Source organism: Balaenoptera ricei, chromosome 7 (genome assembly GCF_028023285.1).
Source record: "Balaenoptera ricei isolate mBalRic1 chromosome 7, mBalRic1.hap2, whole genome shotgun sequence".
Lineage (NCBI taxonomy): Eukaryota > Metazoa > Chordata > Mammalia > Artiodactyla > Balaenopteridae > Balaenoptera > Balaenoptera ricei.
The window spans coordinates 38,944,824-38,969,150 of NC_082645.1; the positions used below are offsets into that span (position 1 = coordinate 38,944,824).

Here is a 24,327-nt window from a genome sequence, read left to right on the forward strand (position 1 = left end):
TTTGGGGATTATTGAGACAAAGTCAAAACAAAACAGATAAACAAAAACCTTAGTCTTATTGTGTAAAGGAAGTTTAGAATCAAAGTGAAGGCGAAGTCTGAAGGTATGGATTTAGGGGCAACTGATTAATCTTTCCCTCAGTTAGAAGAGACATGTATTCATATACTAAATTTATGAGTGAGTAGTCATCCAGCTGAGGCGTTTATATCTTGTGATGCAAGAGATGTCTTAAAATCATAACCCTTCAATAAAATTAGTATATATGGAAATTCAGTGTATTCTGTATTTAGTTTTAGACATGTCTTCTACAGCTAGCAAGTTTCAGCTAACATCAGAAAATGATCCAGGAATGTAGAGTCATGAGAGAAGCAGTAGTTTAATTTGTATAAATATTCTTTTATTTTTAAAGTGTGATTCTTTAGTTTTCTGAACTTTCGAGTTATATGTTTGGAACCTAGTATTTTACTAGTTGCTAAATAAATGTTTATTATTGAAAAAAATGATCTCATTGATTTTCCCGTTTTATCCAACAGCATATCTAAAGTAGAAATGTGTGCTAATGTAAATACAACACTTACTATATATAATAATACTTTAAAAAATATATCTAACATCACATTTTGACCTAGCATTGTTTAGGCCTAAAACCTTTAGCATTAAGCCCCAATTTAAAGACTAGTTAGGCTTAAAATAGACTTTTTATATTCATTCTTAAAGTTTTTAGATGGTCTGGGAGAAAGGTAAATACATATGTGGCTTTTTCGCTAATTTGTGGATCTACTAAATTTTTTTTTAACTTTTTATTTTATATTGGAGTATAGCCGATTAACAATGTTGTGTGATAGTTTCAGGTGCACAGCAAAGCTACTCAACCGTACGTGTACATGTACATGTATTCATTTTCCCCCAGACTCCCCTCCCATCCAGGCTGCCACACAACATTGGGCAGAGCTCCCTGTGCTATACAGTAGGTCCTTGTTGGTTATCCTTTTTAAATATAGCAGTGTGTACATGTCAATCCCAAACTCCCTGACTATCCCTTCCCTTCACCCTTCCCCCCAGTAACCATAAGTTCATTCTCTAAGTCTGTGAGTCCGTTTCTGTTTTGTAAATACGTTCATTTGTATCATTTCTTTTTTGGATCTACTAAATTTTAAAGTAAACAAGAATTATGAAGTAAGGAGAAAATGCTTAAAAGAAAACAAAAGTATTCAAAAGTATTACATATTATAATTACTACTATGTAAACATACAACTATTTAAACATTAAAAATGTTAGAAGGAAATGTAGTGAAATCCTGAATGATTTGTATTAAGGTGCTAAAATTAGGGCCCTTTTTTCCCTTTCTTCTAGATTCCAATATTTCTGTAATATGGTTGTTACTTTTATGATGAGAAGAATAAATATATTTTTACAAAATGCGATAAAGGAAGCTAGGATTAAATATAGAAAAGCATTTGCTGCTTCTAATTATGGCAAATGTTTCAAAGGCACTTATATTAAATGTAAGGATAATTCAAGTACCCAAAAGACCATACTTCCTTTAGAGTATATATATCAGTATAAGAAGCAGCTCATGGCTCATAAAGTCAGAGTTCTAGGCAATGTAAAAGCGGTTAAATAAATGTTAACTTGTTTGTTGTCTCCAAACCTTTGCATTCCTCCAAACACCTGAATAAAAACTCTGCGAGGATAGGGTTCTCGTCTTTTTAAATTGTTATAGCCCTAGCATTTATAATCGTTCTGGGATATAGTAGTAGCAAAATAAGTATATGTTGAATGAGCAAATAAATAACACATGAGATATGCAGTTAACTCCTAATTAATTATGTTCCAGTGTAAATTACTTATGTTCTCTGTTCCCTTACTATCTCCCCTGGTTTAAGCTGTAAAACCAGAGGAATATGAAATTTGTCACAAGGATTAAAGATACCTTGAACTATAGAGAATGTATCAACATGGAGCCAAGCGAAATCAACCTTGATAAGCAGTTACATCCCCATTACTCGTAGCAAAACATCTCGCTCTGAGGAGGAATGAGAGTATAGTTGGCCCTCGGTATCGGCGAGTTCCACATTTGTGGAAGGGCCGACTATGGAACTTAAGCATCTGCAGATCCACATCGGGTCCTGGAACCACTCCCATGCACATACCAAGGGACTGCTTGTACAGTTAGCAGGGCAGAGAGGTGATAGGCACATCCCATAAATCCTAATCTGCTTTCTGTAAATGGACCCTGTATTGCAGCACAACCCAAGGCGGCACTCACTCAGAAGGCTTCCCAGGTGGTTCCGGGCATGCTCAGATGATCTGATGCACCCAACTGTGGGTCGACCCCAGAATCATAGCTTTAATCCTTCTGTTTCTTCCACCTAGTGCCTACTGCACTGTCACTCATGCTTTTGTGGGGGAATTTCAGGTATCTTAGCACACAAACCATACAAAATATCAGTAACTGCTCATTTTGAAGGTGATTACATTAATTTAGGAGGTAAATCATTTAATCTTCCTCATGGCCAGTATACTCATTTCCTTTTATTCATTAGTGTGATACTATGTAAATAATTTTTAGACTCTTCTGAATCTTTCTGCTTTCTTTTGTTCTGTAACCTCATTCTTTTTGGTTGCTGTGTCCTTCCATGCATCTTTCCTCTTTAAGGGAATATTTTGCCCTTCTTGTGCAAAACCAGAGGCATTTTTCATGGATTCTTTAGACTTTGTGAAAGTATAATTTCCTTTCTCTAGTCCTACACCTCTATAGTTTTAGGCTGAAACTGCTCTCTCCAGAACTACTGGAATGTTTATATGACAGGATCTATCATTATGAAACCTGAATTTTCTGATTCTTGTCACTCATTCAGTGTTTTCTGTGGTATCTTCCCTTTCCTAGAGCACATATCCATCTCCCTGTCAAGCTTCCTTCAAGTCTCTTTATTCCTTTAGACTCTCATAGGTTCTCTAAACTCCTCAGGTCTTTGCCATTTTCCCAGGACCACCAGCATCTCATTGTTGATTGTTCTTCATCTCAGATGGTCATATTTCCCATTATTCATTTTTTGGCCTTTCTGTATCTTCTCTGATTGACATTAGCTCATTCATTTACTTATTCATTCAACAGATATTTACTGAGTCCACTACCATGCACCAGAGCTGTGCTAGGTATTAGTGTAAGTGGTAAAAGAAACAAACATGGTCCGAAACCTTACGGAGTTTTCTATCCAGTTGAAGGATTAAACATTAACCTCATACTTATACAATTGTTATACTTGCATTCCTTAATCTGCATGTGATTTCAGGAGAAGTAGGTTTTTATTACATAACTGTCTTGTGCATTTGCAACCCAAAAAGGAATAAGATAATCTTACCTTTTTGCTGGTAGCCTCGGCATAATTTCAAGACCATTTGGCATGTTTCCAACAAAATGAGTAGGTTATCCCCTATAAAAATCTTGTTAATAATTGTAACCAATGTTCTTCTTGGCCATTTAGGCATGATTTCCTATGATTCTCACAACAAATTTATGAAGAAATGGGCACAAAGAAGTCAATGGCCATAGTTATTCAGGCACTGTGTGAGAGAGTGGAGGTTCAAATCCAAGTCTGTTCAGTCCCAGAATCTGAACTCTGTTATTGCTCATATTTGCTGATTTCCACCACAAGTGAAATTAAAAGTCAAATGTATAAAATTTGTGTTGCCCCTTTGCTCTTACTAACCATCCAGTATATCTGCTCTGTAATATGTTAAGGAATTTTGTTTCAAAAATCAAGATATAACCATATTCACAAAGCCACTTTTTGGTTGGTTGATTTTGATTATGAAAGAGAATATGACTTTTGAAACATTGGGAAATACTCTCAAGTGGAAAATATTTTTGTAAAAGGATTGATTGCATATTAATATTATTTATGATTTTAAATCAACCTCTGCTTGATTGAGAGTCACTAAACATACTTTGTTAAAAATGTTTTAAATGAGAAGATGAAAAGATATCATACATGCTTCCCCCCAAGTATATTTTGTATATTTTTCACTTTATAATATTCACTTAACATATTTCACCCAAAAATTAGATATAGAGCGTCCCAATCAAGGCCCTGTATTCTACCATGCCCTTATTGAAATATTTCTCTTTTTATCCATTGTTTATATCATTTATAAAAAATATTTTTTAATCCTTCACATTTTCGCTATCAGGAAACTTTTTTCTGCTAGATAAAGATTGCACAAAAAAATTGAAAACCTGGCTTAGAAATACTATATGAAGTCTTTTTTTGCCTGTTTGCAATTTAATACTTAGTTTCATTTTATAGAATACAGATTTATGTAGTACTTAAAAGCATTGGACTTGAAGTCAGATAACAAGATCTCTGCCTCGTTTTGCCATTAATATTGGGCAAATCACTTAACTAACCTTTTCCATGCTTCTCTTCTCATGTAAGATGCCACCAACTCCCTGTGACATGCCTAACTGAAGCTTCATCTTTATTTTGGGATTATAAAATTCACCCAACTAGAATTTAAAATATTCCCAAAACAAGGACATATAAAACAAAAGATACTGTATTACAATAGCCATTGAATAAATAAAACAATTTTGACAGATCTTAGTTAATATTTTCCCTTATTTTCTACCTCTTAAAATATAACTTTTTAAAATATTTAAATATTTCAGTATAATGTTTGTTGATTTCCAAGTCATTATTTCAGTATGTATTAATTTTTCATCATGTTACATTGATCTTTCAGTGGAAACTTGGGCCTATTAAAGTCTTTGTCGCAGATTAAAAAACAATGTCTTTAATAGTCTGTGTTTTTTGTTTTGTTTTTTAGAACCAAGCGATTAACCTTCACTGTGCAAATATATACTTTTAAGAGTGATTCAAGCTTACCCTATATTGGCTCATCTTCTTTAAGAAAAAATTGTCTTCACTTTAAAAAAATACATCACCATGAATTCTTTGGAAGAAAGCCATTATGTAAATACAGGTTATCTTGTTACTATTTATAGAATATTTTTGCCATTTAATGGTGGCTGATTTTTTTTCCCCCCCTGAGGCCTTTTTCTCTCATTCTCAAACAATCCACTCCCCTGTCCTCCATCTCCAACTAATAGCATTTTCTTGTTGCCATCATTTTTCCTTATTTATTTGGTTGAGAATTGACACTGTTAATGACAGTGGGTTTTTAAAGAGTTGTATTAAACATTTTTGATTGTCTTTAAATTTGTTCTTTTTTTTCTAATATGACGTTTTTGTCTTTTTTCAAAATATTTGGCTAATGGCTTCCATTGTATTTGATTATGGAAGTTGATGGGGAGATCTGTGAAGAAGAGAAAACATAGAAGGAGTACATATTTTATAACTGTAATCCAATACTTTCAGAAGAGTAACAGCATTTCTTTTCCTACCAATGGCACAGGATGTGGCAGGCCAAGAGAAGCCTGGGACCAAAGCTGATTTAGGCTGATAAGAGGTGACAGATAATGAAGGTCTCTGCAAACACAGAGCTTCAAGCAGAAAATTAGCTACCCTGGAGAGAATATAAATTCTCAAATAATAGAAGGTGGAGTCTAATTTTAAGTCAGAGAAGCCCCTGAAAGCAGAAGTGAGTAGGTTCCAGCTACTAAGAAGCTGGCAGAAAAGGGATCAGTAGGAAGGAGGGAGAAGAAAACACTAGGCAGATTGACGCAGGGATGGATCCTCTGCGTCACAAAAATGTATTTGGTCTGAGTAGCAGCAGGTCCTGACCACTGAAACAAGGGCAGGGTTAAGAAACACTGTCCAGGTTCAGGGCATTTCTGCTTGAGTGTGAGGAAACAAGGAATGGCTGGTTTTCTTGGCAGCCAGTGTAAAGCAAGGTTTCCCACATCACTGTTATAATTATTATAGTAATTATTGTTGATTGTGGCAGAGAAGCTAATCTAAATCTCGTATTTTGAATAATGGCATTTTCTAACATCCAGTCCAAGAGAAACTGTTGTTATTACCTCAGCCTTTTGAAACCTTTGCAAGATTCCTTGGGCACTAGAACAATTTCTGATATCCAGGGCTTTTAAAAGCTTTTTGGCTATTGTCACATAGTCTTTAGCTAGTTAGGAAGCCCCCCAAATTTTCTTTTTTAAAGGTGACCATGGATCACGTTGAGAGAGTAACATTTGCAGATACTGATATGTGTCCATAATCCCTTATCTATAATTCTGAACTTTAAAAAGTTCAGAGGGGGGAGGGAGGGAACTCACACTTTTTAAATAAAAAATTAAGTAAAAGTGTATTTAGTTAAGGCAGCAAAATCTGACTTGAACTTAACTCAGTTGGTGGCAAATCCAGAACTGAGTTTATGTGAGGCTATTTGTAGGCTTTATGTTTCCCATATGTGAATATTGCTATATTTTACTGCAGAAATATTTATGTGTTTGATTCTCAGGTGCTGCCCCAGTCACCTCTGGGGACGTCACACCATATATACTATATGCACTATATTACCTTTCTAAAATTTAAGAAAAAAATACATATATATCAGTGCTGAAATTCTGCTAGCCCCAGTGGTTTTGAGTGAGAGGTATTGTGTCTGTTAGTAGTTTTAGTCATGTGACCCTGGGGTCACATACTTAGTAACTGTTAACTATGACAGGCCTCATCATCCTGAAGAGAGTAATACAGGCAGTCTGTAATTTGTATATCAGTTTTGTCACTCAGAATCTGTTTATCATAGAAATGCTGTTTTACCTGGTGGTTATGCTTGGTGGTATTATGTCCCTTTAATCAATCCATAGTGTATTTAAGGCATAATATTAGCAGTGTTTCTATATAAAATATTTTTAGATTGAACCTATCTCCTTTACTCCATCTTGGCCAGTCCTCAAACATAAACACACCCCTACTACTGCAGCCTTCATGTGACTTCTGAGTCTCACTTATCCCATCATGCAGTGAGAGTAGCAATTCCAACAGGCCCAGACCATTGCTAAAGGCTCCTTTAACCAACAGGATGCAGGGTGGAGATGGAGTTCTTTTTGCTTCTTCTGGCTTCCCTATCATTCTTTTCATCTTTAGACTCTAGGAACTGCCCTGCCTAATCCTTTTCCATTTATACCATCTGTAATTCTCATGTTTATTTGGAAGTAATGCGACTATTTTCCCTTCTTTCTTATGTACCACTTTACCTTTGTCTTTAATTTGGAACTATCCACTTAACTCTTCTCTGTCTTTCAATTTTCCTTTCATAAAAAAGTTTTAATTCAAAACTACATGATAGGTAAGCTATTAAGTAACTGACACCAGGAAGAAAGAATATTAGAGCACTACTACCAAGAAGTTAGGAAAGCTAGAAGCATGGCTTCTTGTCCATCATGACCTTTTATTTTCTTGCAGATTATTAGTTTATATGACAAGTCAGTTTCCTAAGGAATACACCCATTAGTACCTTTTCCTGTAAATGATTTCCCAGTTTCACTCTGTCCTGTACGTATACACATAATGTACATATTAGTACACTGCTTTTAAACGAATTTCCTAGAAACTTTCCATGCAAACAAGTATCTTTTCTTAGAAAGTAATCGTATGAGAGGCTATGTACTTACTTCAGTGCTGTTGCTTTGCTTAAATACTTTTGGAACTCCTTAGGTTGTCTAAACAGTGTGACATCATTTTGAATGTTATCTGTATTATCAGTCATTTTTTGAGGGCTAAGTTTGAATTAACAAGCAACTGTCTTTCTGAGTAATGTCTAATAAGCAAAGTTTTGTTTTTGTGCTTTGTTTCTTGGTCAAAAACAAGTGAAAGTTTAAAATCAGTAGAATTCTGTTTGGCTTTTAAATAGATTTGTATAGTAGTTCTAGAAGAGAAGGTTCAAAGCTATTCGGAACAATGTAGCCCTGTAATCCTATACTTTGTTTTTTGTCTTTTGGGGTTTTTTGGCCGCACCCTGTGGCATGTGGGATCTTAGTTCCCCGACTGGGGATCTAGGGATCAAACCCATGCCCCCTGCAGTGGGAGCATGGAGTTTTAACCATTGGACCGTGAGGGAAGTCCCTGTAATCCTGTACTTTGAATAGAGCAACATTTATTTGGTGTATAGGTTTTTGTACGTTGATTTAAAATACATGCTATTCTTAGGTTTATTATTTTGTAACATTTAAACATTCAGACACAGACACTAAATGATATGGGATTATTAGGAAGTTGAAGCTATGGAAATTCAGATACAAAAGAAAGAGTTTTCTTGAAAACTTAGCATGTTTCAATTCTTCTTTCATTGCTTTGAGCTGATGAATTTATCTGGAAGAGCAGAAGAGACTGATCTGGAATAACATTTTATTAAGTACCCACAAAATAATGGGTAATTACTGGGTATTATATATTCATTATCTTGTTTAATCTTCATAACAGTTTTAGAGATACTTACTCTATTCCCTTTTATAGATGAGGAAATTGAGATCCAGAGAACTGAAGATTTTACCATGTCCTTGATCACGTGGCTAATAGGTAACAGAGCCTTCTGAGCCTTTGACTTTTGTTTTTAGCCCTAAATTTTTTAGACCATGCCTACTATCCTTTGACCAATTAGTGGTATATTCTATTATTATATAGTGAGACAGTGAGACCTTTTCTTACAGATACAATGCCATCAGATTAATTACAGTATTCATTATGTGTACTCCAATGGCAGAATTTTTCAGTATGGTGTATTGGAGGTCTTCGCTTACAGAAAACTCTCCAAACTATTTACCCCATCCCAAATGATACTATGTGATTGACTTGGCCCCTGAGTATCTATCTACCCTCATTTGCAATCCCAATTAACCTATTTCTTGACACACCAAACTTGTTTCTCCTTTAGGACATTTACACAAGTTGTTCCCTCTACCTAGAATGTTCTCTCAGTCTTTCCATAGGTGGCTCTTGTTAGTCAGATCTCAGCTTAAATGTTAACTCCTTAGAAAAGTCTTCTCCAGCCACCACCAAATCTAAAGAAATCACTCAAGTCACATTACCTTGTTTTAATTCTGTTTATGGCACTTACTACTATCCTGTATTTTTCTGTTTATTTATGTATTTATTGTCCCCCTAACTAATAGAGTGTAAGCTCCATGAGAGCAGGAACCTTGTCTATCTTGTTCACCACTTAATCACCAGAACCTTAAACAGCCTAGCCAAGAAATAGCTGTAGGAATAAATGAATGAATTGTGTCTAGAAAATATAACAGATTATTCAGATTACAGAAAACTAGGAATAATATAGATTTAGAGATATTTGGACCAGTGGTTCTCATAGCCTGCTAAAATAACCTGGCTAGCAGCATCAGCATCACCTGGGACTTTGATAGAAAAGCAAATTCCAAGGACCTACCCAAGACCTAGTGAATCAGAAACTCTGGAGGTGGGACCTCGCAGTCTGTTTTTTATTAAAACAGAGACCAGCTGCTCCAAAGAGTAATTAAATTTTTAATAAGTTGCAGACAAAGCTTGATCAAAGAAGTGCATTGGCATTCTAAGGAGTAGTATAATCTAGTATCTCCTCTAGATCTTAGAAGGAAAATTAAGTACAGAGCCCTGTATTTAAAGCCCATTGCTCTAAACTGAAGGTTTACTCAGGGACATAAAAATATTTTCACAATCCCACTTAAATTTTATCTGTCTTGAAATATTGATTTCTACTGTCATTTTCATATGTACCCATTAAGTAGTGTTCAGCTAAGTTTAGTGGTATGAGTACATATAAAGTAGTTCAAAAAAAAGAATGAATCCAGAATGGCATCTGCATTGATATTTTGAGATATTGATGTTTTTTCTATCAGGCACAGTACCAAAGCCTTATCTTTTTTGATCTAGAAGAGAATATTATAAAAAATAATATGCTTAATTTTCTAAAAGTCTAACCATTTTTGAAGAGGAAGAAATGTAACTTATGGAATGGCAGCCACAAGCCAGGTACATACAAGTATCAGAGCTAATAGGTATAGAATCTGCTATTCAGAGAGTAAGATAAGTGACTTGACCAAAATTCCATGGGTACTATGCCAGAGACAGGCTTCAAACCTAAGTGTGTCTGTTTCCAAAGCCAGTGCTTTTTCTACCATTGGATGATGCCTCGTAACGCCAGTGTAAAAGACCAGGTGAATCATCTTAAAACATTACTGGAAGCTAGCAGGGTATAAATAATAAATGAAAAATGAAATTACCACAAGTTATACTCTTTCTTCACTAAATATAGTTAAAAGGTTAACATTACTCTCAGCATATGCCTAATCACTTGAAAATGTTGGATCACAATTAAGAAATCCAGATTCAGCAACTCTTTTTAACAGGTGGGAAAATGTTGTTTGTCATAGAAATGTTCATTTTCAAAGTCTTGAAAGAACACAGTGAATATTAAGATAACATTATTTAAAGAAGTATTTGAGAGTGAACAAATTTCCCCATATTCTATTGCTTTAGAAATTAAAACTACTTCCTTATGTTATTTTTACATTAGATCTTGAAGGGAATACAAAATTAAATGTAATTGCTGGGAAATGATTTATAGCTGACCGCCTGTCATATTTTATATTATTGGTTGCATTATTTAATCCCTTTAATACATATGCAATCTGTATTTGAGTGAAAAGTACACTTGATTTATTTAGTATTAAAGTGCTTTAGTAATATAGGGTGTATTTTAAAGAAATACTTTTATTTGAAGACTTTATTTTCAGGTGCTTAAAATTTATTCCTTTCTTGTGAAAGGTGGGAGCATTTAATAATTAGATTTAACATTTATAAAGTGTTTTGAGAGTGTGTGGAATAGTATAAATACAAATTACTTATGAGCAATATATGTCTCCATGCATAATACTCATTTTTAAATTAATACCATTAATTTGAGTTAGATTATTTTTGAAGTATTCTTGCTACCTTCAACAGAGTTGGAAAAAAAAATTTCAGAGTGAAGAAGCAGTTTCAGGTGTTTTTCAGTGTTTGCAAGTGTTAAATGTTAATTGGGATCCCTGAGCTATAAAGCCACCATGTGCGGGAGAAGGGAAATTGAAGTACCCTTTTCTTCTTAAAAGAGAATATAGAAAAGTCATTGAAATATTGTTAAGAGTTAAAAGAGCAATATTATCAAATTTTAATTACCCCAGGACAAATTGTATAATCAGTTTAACATTTACTCTTTTCCTTTTCTTTCTTTCTTTGATATGCTTTTGACTGTTTAAAAGCTAATTACAAGAGAACAGAGAAGGAAAAGGAAAATGATGCAGACAGACTATAAACATTTAACCTGGTAATTTGTTAGATGTTCTGGAAAAAATGGGGGATAAATTGCTGAAAAAGCTATAGAACTATAAAGTATTGTTCTTCCTTATCTTAAAGCAGTGGTTCTCAGCTCCTCATGGCACATTGCACAATGTTTGGAGATATTTTTGATTGTCCTCACCTGAGAGTAGCAAGATATTACTACTGGCATCTAGTGGGTAGAGGTCAGATATGCTGCGCTAAACATCTTACAGTGCACAAGACAGCCCCCAACAACAAAGAGTTATCCAGTCCAAAAATATCAGTAGTGTTAGGCTGAGAAACTCTGCTGTAGAAAGAGATACACCTCTCTCAAAAATAATATAATTACAGAGAGATTATGCATAAGGCCATGCAACTACTAAATGAAGTGGCCAGAACTTGAGCTTGGATCTACTGATGCCAGGCATTGTGCTTTCCTTGGCTCTTACTGTCCTTAGAATCAAAATTTCATTTATCTTTGGAGAATTACGGTGGAGTGGAGGAAGAACAAGAGAATCATCAGAGTCAGTGCTATGTCTCCATTTCTGTTATGTTCCTCTTAATTGTAGTATAATTGGGTTTATATTTTGTTTTTTTAGATGTCTTATTTATGCAATCTCTGGTAGTACCCTTTGTTTTGGAATTGATAGCTTCAATTTTTCCCCATTAAAAACTTAATCGATACATACTATCAATGTTTTTTCAATTCAAGGCATCTAGTAAGGCATACCATAAATGTATAAGAATTTTAAGACAAAATTCTAGCTTTGAGGGAAACTACAGTATAAAAGAAAATGAAACCTTTAAAATGTGAGAGAAATTATTCAAAAGGTGAGTTGAACAAGGATAGAAACTATCTTGCATCTGAAATTGTTTGCAGGAAACTGCCTAAATGTCCATGAACAGGAAATGTTTAGGTACATGACAATATTTAAATATAAAGGATTATTATGTACTCATTATAAATGATGTTTATGATGAATTTGTAATAACAAAGGTACATCCTCATGTTTAGTGAAAAAAATTAAAACAGGATACAAAATATATATAGCTGCTTTTAACTAAAAGTAAAAGATACAGAAAAAATACTGGCAGATAAAATATCTGGTATATAGTATTACTTACAAATTCAAACTGGTGGTACTACAGTATTCTACTAAACAAAGTAGGTTATGTTGATCCGTTCATTCATGTACCAAAATATTTTCTTAATGCCTTGTAAGTTTCAAGCACTATGCTACATTCTAGACATAAGGCTGGGAACAGGAGAAGCACAAAACTTTTCCTTAAAATGCTAAGAGTCTTATCTGGGCAGACAGACAGGTAAGCAATAACAAACTATGCTAGGTAGTAAAGGAGTCCTGTGGGAGTATATAACAGAAGCCCTGTATTGTTATTAGTAAGTGTAGGCTAGGTTAATCTTGGTAGCAAATTAACCCAGATATCTCAGTAATTTATTACACAAGGAATTTGCTTTTCACACAAGTAATATCCAGTTTATATCAGGCATTTCTCCTCCATCTTGCTTCTTCAGGTGGCTTCTTCAGGTGGCTTCTTCAGGTGTCATGACAGAGGAAGTAGGAAGGTAGAGAATTGGACATTTTTAAGGACAGTCCTGTAAGTTGTTTACTTCTTTTTCCTCTCATCTTACTGGCCAGAAATCAACCTCATTCCCCCAACCTTACTGGAAGGCATGCTAGAAAATGCAGAGGAGGTACATTTGACTATTTGTTGAGCACTAGCTCTGCCACTGGCCTATACCACAGACTGGACGTAGGAAAGGTGTCTCTGGAAGCTGTGGCATTTAAATTGAGACCTGAAAAATAAGTAGTTACCTAGACCAGTAAAGACATGGAAAAATTATTTCAGGTAGGAATAATCTTGTACCAGTGCTTAGAGGAGAGAGAAGGATGACCCTTCAAAGAACTGGAAATTCAGTATTTGAGCTTTGAATGTAGGGGGAGGGCAGGCAGGGGCACATTCATGTGTTAAGGTATTTAAAAATTATTCTGAAGGCGAGGAGAAGCCACTGGAAGGTTTAAAGCATGATAAAGTTTGAGCAATGTGAGTAGAGTAATGTAATGAAGTTTGCATTTCAGAAAAATCATTCTGGTTGCAGTGAAGAGTATGGATTGAAGGAGAGCAAGATTGTAGGTGCGAGGCCAGTTAAGAATCTCTAGTATCAGTCCAGTTAAGCAATGATGGTGACCTGTAGGAAGACTAGGGATAGAAAGTAATAGATTGGAGAGATATTTAAGAGTTATAGTTGTTGGAATTTAGTAGTTCATTGGAAGAACAGTAATAAGCGAGTTATTTGGGGTATGGGGAGTGATTAATTTAGTATGAGATATTTTGAGTTCGAGACATACAAACATATAAACCATCAGAGTGTTTCTGTGTGAATGAAAGGTTTGAATACATATATAGGTCTAGAAATCAGAAGAGAGATCTGAGCTGAAGATACAGATTTGGGATTTATCAGCATATAGATCATAACTTAAGCCACAAGAGTAGGTGAGTTTGTACATGCATACTGTAAGAAGGAAAGAGGGCCTGTGCTAGAGCCCTGTGGACAACATTTAAGACAGAGGTTCTTAATTTTCACACTGTGTCTAAATCACCTAATGAGGTTTCTAAAAATGTGGTACCTAGGCTCCACACTCCAGGGATTGTGATTCAGTTAGTCTTGATGTGTCCTGAGATATCCTATGTTTCAAAAGCTTCCCCAGTGATTCAGCCAAAGTTGAGAACCACTGATGGTGAAGAGAACAAATAGTCAGTGAGATAGGTGGAAAACTATTTGGTGTCTCCAAGACAAAGAAAGAGCTGAGTCAAAAGCTCCTGAGAAGCAATGAAAAATAACGTTCAGAAAGTGTCATTGAATTTGCCAATATAAATATTAATTAATGACCTAAATTAATGGTAATGGAAGCCTAGTTGCTGTAATTGAGTAGTAAGTGAGAGGTGGAGAAAAGGAGACAGTTGATGTCTCCACTCTTGTATGGAGTTTGATTGTAAAAAAGGAGGAGAAAAAAAGGGTACTAGCTGGAGAGAACCTGAGACTGGAGGAGAGCTCTTTTAATAATGGGAGAGACTTAAGCATGTTTAACTGCTAAGGGTAATAGAGAGACTGAACAAATTAGCAACAGAAATGATAAACAGGTAAGAGGAGTGAGACTAAAAAACCAGAGCACGGAAAGAAATACCTTTCCATACTAAGAGGAAGGAAGAAGAAATGTTGGAAATCTATGAATAGTGGTAGCAATAGCATTGGTGGTAGAAAATTGAGGGAGCTGAGTTCTCATCTCATCTAAGGGCAGTGATTTTTTTTTTTTTTTCCTATTAACCAGCACTTTATATGCTCTGCTGGGAGTGAGGGAAGAGCTGGTAAGGAGAGAGTTTTTAGAGAAGTGATGAATGTTTGCAACAATCACTAGGGAGGTTGAGAGAGCTAAAGAGGAAAAGCTAATAGGATTACCAGGCATCATTGAGGCCCAAACTGAGGGTGCTTGCCAAGGACTTATGGTGGCCACTAGCTGTAGAGTTTTATATTTTCTAATTTTTCTGTTGAAGCACTCAGGAACCCAGATACAATGGAAGGACAGTGGGGCAGGGGAATTGAATATATTGACAGGGGAGTGGCTTAAGTGATGTACAATGCAATAAAAACAGAGTAGGGAAAGCAGTAAAGAGAAAGAACAAAAGGTAGAAAGTAGCCAATGAAATGGTCTTCAATTTTTTAACACATACCACTGATGTATATATGTATTTATAAAATATATGTATTTACCTGTATTCTCATATACTTTATATAAAGCTTATTAAAAATATATTAAATTACATAAGTATAATAAAATCTACTTTGTATAACCTGCAACCTACTTTATATGTTCTGCAAAAATATAAACTATAAAAATATAAAATATAAATAATGAAAGATTAAAAAGTTCTAAGACTGTCTTCCTGTACTCTACAGGATTGTCTTACACTTGTCTTACACTTGTCTTACAAGTGTATTGTAAGATACTTGTCTTACAATTGTCTTACAGTTCCTACTTTGGAGATGACTTGCCTTGAGAATGTATATATATTGGGTTGTAATTAGAAGAGAATGCTGGGATGTTGGGAGGTCATGGTCAGAGAGTAGAATGTCTAAATTTATTATTTTGAGGGTAGAGCAGTAATGACATCTGGGGCATGTCCATGGAAAAAAATGGTTGATTGAATCACTAAGAAAAATCAAGAAATGGAAGATAAGTATGGGGTTATTAATGTAGCATATTGTGGTTACTCTGGTTGATTGCAACTTTGGGGTAAAAATAAAAGCCTATGAGCCAGGTGCAAGGGGATTAAAAAATGAAAGAAGTTTTTGAAGAGGAAGTTACCTAGTAGGTGACAACGAGGAAGAGGGATAAATATATAAGCCTGCAAAAAGCATAGACTTGTACTCCGTGAGAGACTTTTTGTATACACTACAGTATACAGTAGACAATGAATGCTGAAAGATATTCCTAACTCAAAAGTAATTCTTTACTGGGTAATTTGTTTAAGGAAACAAGTCCCTCATCTCCTGTTGATAATCCCTGGGGAGGGATAAAGTGATTTGTACTCTAGAGTTAATTGTTACAATTAAATCAATACTTAGTTTAAATCAGTACTAAGGAATGGAAGCAAAAACTTCCAAGAATTGGAGCATAATTTAGGCAGATGTCCTTTTTTTCTCTCCAGAAAATCGGGATCCATCTTACACTTTTATCAATTCATGAATGCGTTTATATGGTAGTTTTTATAATAATATTATTTCATGTAGATTGATGTTTAGATTAATGAAAAGAAAAAAATGTATGAAATCAGTACTGTCTTGAAAACTGCCAGGTGTATGATCCTAAGTATGGGGCATTTTTAATGGCAGACCTGGATAAATTAGGACATTTTGAATTTCTGGAGGTTATCATGAGGGTCTACAAACCAAGGTAACATGAGGAAATGAAAGCGTATGCCAGGAGAGAAAGGTAAGACAAACTGAGGGAGAACTGAGTCTGATTTGCAGAATTTTCTGAAACCAGAATGGAGACTGTTTTGTCTCTGAAATTCATCAGACCCAATGACTTTAGCTGCTAACTTCATTGTGTCTTTGTTCATTCCTGTCTAACCTACTGCAATTTCTGAATATCTACTTTCTCCAGCTTTCCAAGGTCTTGCCTTTCAGTCCTTTATAGCAGGGTAGAGGTAGAGAGAAGCATTCATTCATTCATATACTCATTTATCAAAATGATTTTGATCATCATCAAAATTGATCATCCATCACTACTTGATGCTGGGTATGCAGTAGTAAATAAGAAAGTTCTTACCCTCAAGGAGCTTACAGGCTAGTAGGATGGAGGGATAAATAACTGGAATATAGTGTGATAAATTCACTATAATCTAATAGAAGGGGCACCTAAATCCATTCCTTAGCAGTCAGATGAGTCTTCTGGGAGAATGTGACATTTCATGTAAGACCTAAGACCTTTGAGGAGAGTAGGAATTTACCAAGTGAAGATCAGAGTGAGTGTTGGGTCACAGGGGAGGATGAATGTTCAGGCTGAGGGAATAGAATAGAATGTCCCTAAGGCAAGAGAAAGCAAGAGCCATATATTGACTGGGAAAATTGGATCAGATGTTAACCGCCCCTGTCTTCCCCATCTCCATCATTAGAGATATACTCAGATTTTCATACAAGTACAAACCTCTACACATAGGCCTCAAATGCCAGAGTCTCAACCTTGCATGTATGGAAGTACCTTATTCCAGTTATCTAATGGTGCATAACAAATTACCCAAAATTAATGGGATAGAACATACATTTATTATACTCACAGATTCTGGGTCAGGATTTCAGACAGGGCATAGTGGGGATGGTTTGTCTCAGTTCCATGATGTTTGGGGGCCAGCTTGAGGATTGGAAGTCTGTGAGAGCTAAAGTCATCTGCGTCATTGTTCATTCAACTTTTTAGCAATTAATTTCAGATGTTGGCTTGGGGAATTAATTCTTCTCTAAAAGGACTACTTTGTATGGTCTCCTCATGGGCTAGTTTGAGTTTCCTCATAGCATGGGGACCAGGACCCAAAAGCAAGTGTCTCAAGAAGAAGAAAATTAGGTGGAAGTTTTATATACTTTTTATGATCTAACCTCAGGTGACCTAATCATCTTTACCATATTCTACTTGTTAGAACAGTCATGGGCTCATGTTGAAGGGAAGGGAAAATACCACCTACCTCTCAGTGGGAGGAGTGTCAGTCACATTGTAAGAAGAGAATGTGGGAAAGGATTGATTTATTGATTAGCATCTTTGGAAGGTACAATCTTGCATATTCCTCACTTAAGAATGTTCACAAATAAGATCAAATCTATGTTCCACTGCACCAGTAACAGTCATTAATTTCCCTTTATAGTTCACCTGTCGGTTATTCATCCACGATGTCTTTGACATTACTTTTGAGGTATTTTATAAATGTTAGTAGTTCCATCGTGTCCGATAAGTGCAAAAGCAGAAAAGGCTAGACATGGTTCGAAGAAAAATCAACAAAGTTTTAAAATTAAAACAGAGATAAAACTACAATATAACTAATGCTTGTATGCTGTCACCTTAAACATATAAATAAATGAAATTAAATGCGCATCCTTTCAGAACCTAGAATAAATTTAAGTAAAGGAACTTCAGTACTACTTTACCATCTTTATGCTTGCTAGCTAGGTTAGGAGAATGTTGGGTTTGTTTTTTTAACCTCATTTTATTTCACTATACTGACTACTAGCCTCAGCTATAATATAAACTGAATACTAAACTTTTTAAAAATTGTGTTCTTTCAGTAAAAATAGAAGTTAAATTTTAAACTACAACTCATTACATTTCTCTTTGTTTTTCTTTGGTCCTGATTTTCCCATGCGTAGATTTGTGTTATGTGTGTTTTTGTAAGGTATGTGTGTGTACTCACACATGCGTGTATATACATACACAAATATGTTGAACAATCTCTATATACATACATAATACATACCCATAAATGCAAATCAAGCTCTTTGTTGTTTCACTTAGCCTATCTTATCCATTCACAGAATCCTCCAATTTAAAGTGATCCAGGTGGGCCTGAATTAAATTAGAAGGAAAATGTTTAAAAGTCATGTATCTAGTCTTGTTTTCAAGTTTGCTGTTCTAATCCATCCCATCCTCCTTTCTTCTGCCTCAAAAATATTGTAGGAACAAGGTTGATCTGGGCATGAAGTTAAACAGGATATTGCTTTCATCTACTTCAGCCAAATCTCAAAGTCACTGACCTAAGAAAGACCTCCCCATCTACTTTGATAAAAAGCAGAGTTGAAAATGGTAATGTCCACTATTTTTTGCTAGTTGCTGTACATTTGTTACCTCATTTAATCCTCTGAAGAGTATATGTTATTCTCTTTATTTCAAGAGAAGAAAGCAAAAGGCTAGAAAAAATTAAGTAGCTTGTCTGTTACACAGCTGTGACATAGTAGTGACAGTAAGATTCTAGCCAGATCCGTCTAACTCCAAATGCTGAGTTCTTTCAGTGTAGTATCAGTACCTATAGTTTTTCGGTAATATTTCTCAGCTGAATATTTTGATTTTGATGTAACATTTATGTGAGTGATCAGAATCGCTTGTTTTATTCAGCTAGCTGAATATATAAACCTGGATTGTTTGTATAAGGCATTTACAAAGCAGAAGACTTATGAGAACAGAACATTGGCCCTACTAGGAGCTCACAGTCTGTTCATTGGCAAATCAAAGAAATTTTAAAGGCAGACAAAAGAAACTATGAAAAGCATAATTTATTATGTTGTATAAGACTAGAACATTCCTACTCACCAAGAGAAGATAGATGGGAAAACTTTAATCAGAATATAAGTTCCTGTAAGAAAATACAGCATTCTGTGAGAAATCAGACTGTTGCCTTAGAATAAATTCCTCATATATCCATGTAAGCAGCATGAAGAAAATAAAATGTACATTATCAACTTTTTCTTTACTGTACCAAAGCCAAACACAGCCCCAGGTGTGTTGCTACTTACTACTTGATCTTTCTATTATTTTGCTTTCCATCAGTGACTTTTTTCCTCTTCAGAGTAACAGCTATCCCTAATGGTAGAGTGCATTTCTTAAAGAGATCAAAATTAATGTAATTGAAAACATTATGGCCTTGAAAATACTTTAATATTTAATTTAGTGGTTCATGGGTAAATGTTACTGGAGTCATAGAAAAGTTAAGATAGAAGTAGTGGTATAAGAAACAATCCCCAAAGCCAATCAGTCCTAGAAGAAGAGCCCAGGATAGTGGCCTTAGTTCAGGGAACCTTTTCAGGAAAACACACAACCTGTTGACGTTCTGATACATGCTGCATACTAAGGTGGCAAGTTAGTACATGGAATAGTTTGGAAAGGTAGCCTCAGAATTCAGTGAAGTGCCCTTTCTTTGTTCTGGACCAGAGATACGCCCAGCTTTCCCATCCCGTCATACATCCCTTGGCTTCTTATAATTTCTAGCTATGCCAGTGCATGGAAAACTGAAACAAGATGGGCATGATTTTTTTTTTTTAATTTCACTGTATTTTAGTCAAACATGGATGTCTAAAGTTTGATTTCAAAATAAATTTAAGGTATATTGCCAGAGTTAGGAGAATAATTTAAACACATTATATAACTCACATTATTAAAGCTCATTTTTAGCATTATCCAATAGTAAATTTAAAATCCTGTTCTTTATGAAATAATTTTTGTGACAGGTGCCATGCTTGACCAGTGTAATATAACATATTAATGCATGATGAGGTTGTAAGAGGGGGTATGAGGAGCTGTGACAGCAGTGGCCCGAGTTCCCTCCTCCTGGAATGGCCAGCCGTCTCCCCCTAGCTAACTCTAATTTCTTCTCTCATATACAGCTTAGAAGTCATCCCTTCTGCGGACATTCTCCGATCTTTTCATTTTGCATTAGGTGTACCTCCTCTGTGAACATCTGTAGTATCCTGTGCATACTCAGGTACTTCTCTTTATATATCTCTCTCTCCTTCACTGGACTGTAAAATTGTTGTGAGCTTCAGTGTTTTTCATCTTTGTATCATCAACATCTAAACTTGTGCCTCATACCTGGTAGGCACTAACATCTTTGTTGAATGAAGGCATACATGAAAAGGTGAATATGAATAGATTTATAGGTATTTTATGAAGCATACATTCATAGAAAGTTATGTTTCACAAGGAAAAAGCATTAACTCATTACCCATGAAACATTGTCTTGTTATGCTTCTTCATCCCATTCTGCAATATTTTGTTTCTTTGGATCTTTAACCTATTGCACTAAACAAAAAATAGTTACTACTTAAATTACATTTTGTAACTTTGTCAGTAAGTTTTTAACACACAATATTGACTATTTGAAAAGGTTACTCTAAATTTTTTCAGCATTTTTAATTTGCAGTTGTATTATTTTGTGGCCAGTTTTCCTCCCAAAGAATGTATCATTAGGTATTTAGTGGATGCAGTAGCAAAATAAGATTTGCCTTTTGGAGAAAATTTGACTTTGTGGAAGATTCTTTGGAATGTGTCTATTTTTAAAGTTATGGGCTTTCTGATTTTAATCTAAAATTGGGTGAATAATATTTATAGTTTTTGTAACACCTTAGAGTTCACAGATTGCCTTATGTACTTTTTTATATAATCTTCAAATTAAATTGCTTGTGAGATAGTATAATACTTGTGAGATAATATGGGATATCATAAATAAGTAAACGAAGAATCATAGAGGTTAGATAACACCTTTGATTGTACAGCTGAATCTGGAATTTTATTTGTGGGGAGATTTTTACTGTTGATTCAATTTCTTTAGTAGTTATGTTCAGAATTTTCTATTTAATCTTGAATCAGTGGCAGTAAGCTATATTTTTCTAATTTGTTCATTTCATCTGTCTTCAAATGTATTGGCATGAAGCTGTTTTAATATGCTCTTATTATTTTAATGTCTGCAGCATCTGTAGTTATGTAGTTTCTGACATTAGCTATTTCTGCATGCCTGCCTTCCTCCTTCTCTTCCTCGCTTCCTCCCTCCCTCCCTTTTTTTCTTCCTTTCTTCCTTACAACTTTTTGCTGAATCTATCCAGAGGTTTGAAGTTTTAACGCTTTTCAGAGAGTCAGCTTTTAGCTTTCCCGTCACCTCTATTTTATCTTTTTTTTCTATTTCATTAATTTCTGGTTTTTTATTTTAATTATTTCTTGTCCTTCGCTTTTTTCAACTCCTGTTTTTTTCTTTTTTTTAAAAGTTTATTGTGTTTCTTTTATAAAGCCTGTTTTATTGGATTCTCAGGTCACTAATTTTCGTCCTTTTCCGTAGTAGGCATTTAAGGTTATAGAATTCTCTTCAATTATTGATTTTCATATATACCACAGGTTTTCATATTAGGTTGTCACTTAGTTCTGAATATTTAGTTCCAATTTCCATTTCGAGTTATTTAGAAGTATGCTGCTTATTTTCAAAACAATTGAATTATTTCTACTTATCCTTTTGTTATTAAATTCTATCTTAATCTCATTGTTGTTAAAGAATGTGGTTTGTATACTATCAATTATTTAATTTGCTGAGCCTTATTTTTGTGGCCTAGTTTGTGATCAGCTTTTGAAATGTTCTGTTTTGGAAATGTACTTGAAAATAATGTGTATTTTACAACTCTGGGTATCATTTTATACATATATCCATTAGATAAGGGTAACTGTTCAAATCTTTTATGTTCTTATGATGTTGTCTTCTTGACCTTTCAGTTACTAAGCTAAACTATAAATCTCCCATTTTACATTGTTTAGTTTTCCTTGTCAAGTTTTGCTTTATTATTTTGAGATCGTTAGCTGTGTACAACTTTGTTATTGTTATATTTTCCTGAAGAAGTAAACTTTTTATCATTTAACAATGCTCCTCTTTATTTCTAGTAATGCTTTTTTCCTTATATTAATATAATTTTGATATTTGTATTAATATCTTTTTCCATTTTGTACTTTTATTTATGTTATGGATGTATCTTTTGAAAAGAGAACAATATAGCTAAATTTTTTAAAATCCAATCTGACAATTTTTATCTTTTAACTAGACTATACAGCCCATTTACGTTTATTGTAATTACTGATGTATTGGGGTTTATTTCTGCCATTTAATTTAGTATATTTATTTTCCCATCATTTCTTTGTTTCTCTTTCTTTCTTTCTTTTATTGACTTCTTTGTGCATTCTTCATTATTTTTTTCTCATTCATTTTTTTTCCTGCTGGTTTGGAGGTTATACTTGCTTACCCTAGAAATGTTATCATATATATTGTTTAAATTATATACATACCTTTACTCTCTACCCAAACAAAAAGACCTTAGAAGAGAATATTTTAACTCTGCTTACCTTTTCCCAATTTATATATTTTTGTTTATGTTTTTAATTCTGTAAGAAATAAATATCATATTTTATAATGTTAATATTGTTTATTTATATTTACCACTTTTTTCACCTCATCATTCCTTAGGCATTTCAGAACTTTTGATTGAAAATAAATTCAGTGAGGACATGAGAGTGATAAACCCTCTCAGTCTTTATCTCTAAATGACCTTATTTCACTCCATTGTTAGAAGAATTTTACTGGGTATAGAATTCTAGGTTACTAGGTTAATTTCTTTTAGCCCATTAAAGTTATTATTTCACTGTCTTGTGGATTCTATTTCTTTCAAAAGTTGAACTATTGGTTTGTCAGTCCTTTGAATGTAGTTTATCTTTTTTTTCTGTTTGCTTTTGATATCTTTTCTTTTTCTTGTATTAACAGTTTCACTCTTCCAATATAGCCCCTACCTCTTTCTGTCTTTGCTAGAGCTCTAATTCAGATGTACATGAGATCTTTTCGCAATATTTTCCATGCCTCTTTATGTCTCAGGATTACATTTGACATAATTTATTCATTTCTCTATTACAGTTCTCTAATTCTCATTTCAACTATATTGAAGTTACTGTTTAACCTATTGATTGACTTCTTTTGCTTTGATTATCATACTTTGCATTTTTAAAAATTCTCTTTTCTCCTTTTTCAGAATTCATCTTCTTTTCTTATATTGTTAAACTTTTTACTGCTTGAAACATATTAAACATATTTATTGTATGTGCAGTAATTCTAATACCTGGCAACTTCTTAGGAGGGATTCTGCCATATGTTGTTGTTTATTTGTTTTACATATGATGCCTTGTTTTTTAATATATTTAAATGATTTTTTAAATCTTAAGCTACTCATTTTTCTTTGAATTTTACATGTGAAAGTATTTTGATACCTGTGTTTCAAGGTGTACATTCGTTTCTATCAGATGCCTGACAGTATTAGTGTGATACTATTAATATAGGACCACTTTAAAATCTTGGCTTGAGATTTTGTGGAGCAAAAGAGTAGTGAGACTTCAGACTGCAGACTTCAGTGAGGGTTAGCTCATGGTTACAAATTATCAGCGAGGACTTATTTTTCCCATCCATCCAGCGTCAAAGTTCTGTATAGGCAATTTCCCTTACATTTCCTCTTAGGGAAGGAAGCAAGAGGGTGGGGGTGGTATGGCATAATGCTTAAGAGCATTGTGCCTAGACCCAGACCATCTGAATTTGCATTTTGGCTCTACTGCTAACCTTGAACAAATTACTTAACCTTTCTGTTCTTCAGTGTCTTGATCTCTAAGATAAAGATTATAATGGTGCCCTTTTTATGGGTTTTCTGAGGATAAAATGAGTTAATATCTTTGAAGCACTTAGAACACAGTAAGTTCTATAAGTGTTTCCTATTATTATCATGATCATCATTATTGTGTCTAACTAACTCTTATACTAAGTGAGTAGTGCTTTGTGGCCCCAGCACTCTTAGGGGGGTCTGCTGTTAGACATCCTACCTTTTGAGGCCTCAAAAATTAATACTCAACTTCAGCTGATTCAGCAAATATTCTTAAGACAAAAGACAATTCAAGTGCTTACCTTACTACTCCGAATACCAGTCTTCACTTAGTCTTGTCCCCAGAA

The 24,327-nt window shown here is 34.4% G+C and overlaps 1 protein-coding gene across 15 annotated transcripts in view; it reads left to right on the plus strand.

Moving 5' to 3' along the window:
* MBD5 (methyl-CpG binding domain protein 5) overlaps positions 1–24,327 on the plus strand; it is a 413,153-nt gene that overhangs the window by 49,726 nt on the left and 339,100 nt on the right. For 10 of the 15 annotated variants that reach the window (XM_059927806.1, XM_059927808.1, XM_059927804.1 and 7 more), the window contains 2 exons: positions 18,498–18,623; positions 20,198–20,295. The exons of 2 other annotated variants lie outside the window; for them this stretch is intronic. The gene's annotated coding sequence lies outside the window, so the exon portion shown is untranslated. Of the gene's footprint in view, positions 1–8,421; positions 8,485–18,497; positions 18,624–20,197; positions 20,296–24,327 lie in introns of all 15 variants that reach the window. 3 more of the 15 variants (XM_059927800.1, XM_059927802.1, XM_059927803.1) reach the window with 3 other exon arrangements.